Genomic DNA, 5,835 nt, shown 5'->3' with positions numbered 1-5,835 from the left:
TTACTTTAAGAAACTTGGATTTTTCCACTGGTTTTAAAATTTTATTTATTTTATTAAATCTGAAAATACATTCAACCTGGTTCTTATCTATGCCTTATTATTTGCAGTTAAATGAAATATATATTAAAAAGGAAATATTAAATAATCAGATAAGAAGCATAGCTAGAGAGGGTTAGAAAATAATGAATATGAAAGAGATAAAATGAAATCCTATTCATTATTCTTATAATATCAATGTGTAATTCACCTTTTATTATAACTTTATTAAATCAATCAACCTATAAAGGCATTTACACAAATTAACTTAATTATATTCAATAATATTTCCTATATAAAGATAATAGAATTATATAGTGATGACATTTAAATTGTTACATTTGGGCTGCAAAAAGGTAATATACCTTTTGTAAAAAAAAAAAGTATAGAATTGTTGTGATCATCTTCCTATGCACAAATGTCAAGGAAACACTGTTTAAATCAGATATGCATGTAAATATGATATCCCAATATTTTTCTTGTAATATATAAACATTGCTTTAAGCATTTATACAGATACACAAAACTTCCATTATGATTGCTTACATGTAATAAAACTGTATTATTAAGACTGTAGGTTTTCCCTCCTTAAACTGGGCTTCAAATTGAGTTCATGATGTATATAATGTTTCAGCTAGCAAAATAAAGCTTTGAATTGACTTCATAAAATTCCTCCTAGAGCTATAATTAATTCTAAAATGAACATAAAATCATGACCACTTATCAATCTTAAAAAAAAAAAACCATAAAAGCAGCACTATTCCTTGTGCCATTACTATGATAACAACACAATTTAATGTTATGTCTTAAAACCTACATGGTCAATTTGAGCATTTTTGTTAGCATCTAAAAGTCTGATAATACTTTTTTCCAATATTGTTTTCAAGGTCATTTCGACCTGGCTTGTAGACTATAATATGAAAGGTTAAACAAAATTAGACCTGTACTCCAAATAAGCTCTTTTTGAATACATTGCAGTAGCCAGGATTTGCTGTTTCAGATTATTAGTTGATAAAATAATTTAAATTGCTATCCCATAAAGCAACTCTAATGGATTGACCAGAATCATTCATTTACCTTGAAAATAACATAATGAAGCATAAAGACAAAATCAATTTCAATATGCTTTGCTTTATAACTCACATGTACAATTTGATGGCAGCTGGTTACAAGAGAGTGGCATATGCAAAATTTAAACTAAATTTGAATTTTACCAACATGTACAATTTAACAGTGAACTAACAGCTTGATAGTTTGTGAAAATTGAAGGTGAGATTGGTTAATTTACTCTGTTAGGTGTACTGAATTGAAAAAAAAATCTTTACAATTACAGAGCTCATTCTGTTATAGAGTAGTGTTTATACTGAACAAAGGAGAGGTCTTTAGAATAGCAGGGCAGAGACAGAGACTGATTAAGGGACAAACTGTATTCTGGCCAAAGCACATCACATACTCTCCAGAGCTCAGTTATTTTGGTTGAATAAAGGGTGGCATAATACAGAGGCCCTGTTCCTTCTTCTTTTAAAGATAGAATACTAGACAGAATTTTTTCTGCATTTTGAATTAAGTACAATGAGTAAAATAATTAGCAATTATGTTGCTACATACAATGTTGCTACTTACAATATTGGTCTCTTACATTACAAAACTTGTTGTTGTTGGGTTTTTTTGTTTGTTTGTTTTTTTGCTTTTTATATTTGTTCTTGATATTTTTGTTTTGTTTTGTTTTTCAAAAACAAACTATTCAAGATAAAAAAAAAGTAAAATACAATTGTTGAATTTTGTCTACCTAAGCTAATTCCTTATGATCTTATTCCCCAGAGTCTAGGGATGTGACCTTAGAACATCTTCATGGAACTAGTCTAGTTAAATGACGTCATTAAGATGGATCCTAACCTATTGTAACCAATCTCTGTAAGGAGTATTCTAATGAAAGCATGGAATTTGTGAGGAGACAGGTATTAAAAGATAGCATGCCATGTAGCAATTCCAGAAAATGTGATAGTAACATAGGTTGCTGTATGACAAGGATGGCATCTTTACAAGTTAAGAGAAGGGCATGAAACTGTTTTTCTCCTAGGGAGTTTCTGGGGGATTTAAGTGTGACCTTGAGGACTTTTGGACTTCTAGGCCCCAAACTGTGATATCATCAAGCAGTTTAGGGTACTTTGCTATAGCAAGCCCAGCCACTAGCATAAGTCATACTTAGCAGGACACAAGATACTAACTACCACAGGTGATAGTGTGGCACTTTGCATTATCCACATGCTATGCCACAAAGCCAATCTCAATAGATTTAAGAAATTTCTTACAGAAGGCTTTATCATATATGTAGAAATTAAATCATTAGTGATTAATCAAATATAAGATAATTCAGTAAGAAAATTGGAGTATTCATAGAGATTAATGAAATGAAGAGAGTGCATATCAAAATAAAGGGAGATGCACCCATATACAGTCAGATAAGCTCCCATATTCAAAGAAAAGAACATATTTGTGAGTCAAAACTTCAGCATTTGGGGCAATTGAATAAAAACTGAAATAAATCAGAAGTAACAAAAACATAAGCATTACTATGAAATTAACGAAAAATATAAAATAGAGAAGAGAAATAGCAAAACTAAGAATTGTTCCCATGAAAACATCAATCAAATTGTCAAATTTCCTTAGAGTGACAGAGAAAAGAAGGGAATGAAAAAGGAATAAAACAATTACTAAAACCAGAAACATACTGGGAAATATTACTCCTGATCTTATAGAAACTCACAGGATTAATCAAGGATCTGTGAGCTGGAAAAATGTTTAAAAAGTTCATAAAATACAAAAAAAGAGGCATTTCTGAGATGAGACTACTGCTACATTTGCATGTCATATAATCTATATTTCATCTACTCTATCTTAAATATATTACCCATTTCTTGAACATTGTTTTATTTCACCATTGTTATTTAAGTCCCATCTTAATGTGCATTGGATATGTGCTCTTATGTACACAGCCATATGATATGAAATATATTTGATATTACTTGCTTCTGGTTCACAGGGTCTTCTAAATATGTATGTTTTCGTGGAAATAATAAGTTTAATGTTCTACAAGCTTAAGTGAGTAACCAGTTTTCTCTATAATTTTATTAATTTGTCTAAAACATCAGAACATATTTTCCCCTATCTTCTAATAATATCCTAAAACAATATTGACTTCCATTCTATTTTAACTAAACATATCTGGCCAAGTTGTAAATAGGTTGCCCATATGTATCTACTCTAAAAATCAATAGATAAACTGGGAAAACATAATAATTAAGTGTGCATGCTTCTTTTCTTTGCTTTTTTAAAAAAACATGTTTCTTTTCTAGTTATGAAAATAATGAGCACTTTAAAACACTTGAAACACGTATTTGTCAATTCCTTTACATTCTTTCCTTCTGGATCCCAAACAGATGTTCTTACCCTGCATGCTCACATCTATTTGCATTGCACACATAACTTCATATTTGTTACTGTGACTTCATATTTAATGGACTCTGACTATATTTTAAATTCTTTAAAATAGCTATTTGTGTGAGTGTGTGTATTTGTCATGAGAATCATGCTTCATCATTTCTTATGTATGCTAATATAAATGAGTGAAAAATATCCCATCCCAAATATTCTTAATCTGTTTTCTGTTAAGCATGGATCAAGCTGGCTACATAGGTCTGGGTTTATAGCCAAGCTTCATGTTGCATTCCATGATGCTTATCCTCTGTGTTTCTATCCCAAACTCAGGCCTAGGCAGAGATGCCTCAGAATTGATTCAAATCTTTAATGCTGTTTCCTGAAAGGACTAGGCCTGCTCCCATTGATTTAGTTCTTTATCTCAGGAATAAGGCCTAATTCTTTGAAGCTAATTAGTTTCCATTTTGTCTGGAAAGGGAGCAAAGACTGGGATACTATTAAGTCAATTACTTTTGATTTATCCTTTTGAACCACAGTTAATCCTATGTTTAAGTCATACCTGCTATCTGCCTAGCCTCATTGTGAATCCGAACTGCTGAGACCCCACCCTGCTGTGAATGCAAAGAGGACTTTTCACCAGATCCCATTGTGTATTTCTTTTCCTGCTGGCTTACAATTGGGCTGGTAATCTCAACATCTTTTAAATTGACATCTTTAAAATGGCAATTTTACTTTTGAACACAAAATTGTTAGGTAAATATTTAGTATACATTTGAAGGTCGCTAAAAGTATGTATATTTGTTTATTATTATTATTATTATTTTAAATTAATTTATTTTTGTTATTTTTTTATTATATGTTTTTTTCATTTAATCCCCACCCCTCCACCCTGATCCACCCTCTGACTGTTCCACATCTCATACCTCCTCCCCATCAATGTCTCCATGTGGATGTACCCACTCCCACCCCACCTGACCCCTAAATTCCCTGGAGCCTCCAGTCTCTTGAGGGTTAGATGCATAGAAGATTCAAATATATATATTTTGAGGCCTGCCTTGTGCTTTGTTGCAGACATGAATCCTCCTCGTACTGATTTTTTTTTTTTTTAAATCTTGCTGCCCCTGTGGCTCTGTGTTCACTGAAGTTCCAGAGAAGGTCCAGAATGATATGTTCATTGATAAGGGGGCATATGAAATTCTTCTGTATTGACCAGCAAAAACACAATATTATTTTTGAAGCCTCAAGTACATTGCAGCTAAACTCCCCTCAAAGTTTATTTACACAGCACACAGTGATAAAGGCCTCTAACAGTAACAGATGAAAAATGCATCAGACCAGTAATATATAGACTTCTCTGTAACTGATATAAAGCATTTCCAAATGACATTCAGAATTCCCAAAGATACACTTTGAAATTTCAATGATATTATTTGTCCAATTTGTTTTGCTACGTTGTCAAACATGAACAACAGGTTTCTGGGTAGAAAAGAGGTAATTTGACTCATAGGTTACAGCAGCTTATTAAGGGAAGCCAAGGCAAGATCGGAATCAGTCACCAAGAGGCAGGAACTAAAGCAGAGACCAGAGAGGAATGCTGATTACTGGCTTATGTTATATGGTTTAAGGAGCTTGCTGTCTTATCCAACCCAGGAGCTCCTGCCCAGGGCTGTTTCTCTGATATCAAATGTTAGTCAAGAAAATGTCTTACAGGCATGCCTGCAGGCCAATCTGGTGAAACAATTCCTCAGCTGAGGTTAACTATTCCCAGGTGACTCTAATTTGGTTAAACTGTAAAACACTAACCTATTAGTCCTTTATTTTAGAAACGGACAAAAGTAGTTTAATTTGTCTTGGGATATTAGTTATCTTCCTATGCCAGGATTGAAGGGGATACACCACACACACACACACACACACACACACACACACACACACACATATATATTTATAAATACATATATGACATATATGTACATATATGTATATACATATATATGAATACACATAAATATATATCATGTAGGTTCATATATATAAATATATGTATATGTGTGTATGTGTGTGTGTGTCTAGAAGCACTCATAAATTGGGCTCATCAATTATTTGAAGAGTTTTATTTCCAAGATTTGTGTTTTCTACAATGACTGTTTCTACTTCCTTTCTTACTAGACTTTGAAATTTCTCTATCCTTTCTTACCAGTAGCTGTAAAAAAAAAGCCCCCATTGAATTTAATGTCAAAGTAACATTAGTTACTGAATCTTATTTGCATATGTATTTATGTTTATGATCTCGCTCTGTGTGTGTATGTCTCTCTCTGTCTCTGTCTTCCTCTCTCTCTCTCTCTCTCTCTCTCTCTCTCT

This window comes from Mus caroli, chromosome 2, assembly GCF_900094665.2.
Source record: "Mus caroli chromosome 2, CAROLI_EIJ_v1.1, whole genome shotgun sequence".
Lineage (NCBI taxonomy): Eukaryota > Metazoa > Chordata > Mammalia > Rodentia > Muridae > Mus > Mus caroli.
The sequence above is the reverse complement of the archived record's forward strand: the minus strand, read 5'-3'. Positions refer to the sequence as shown.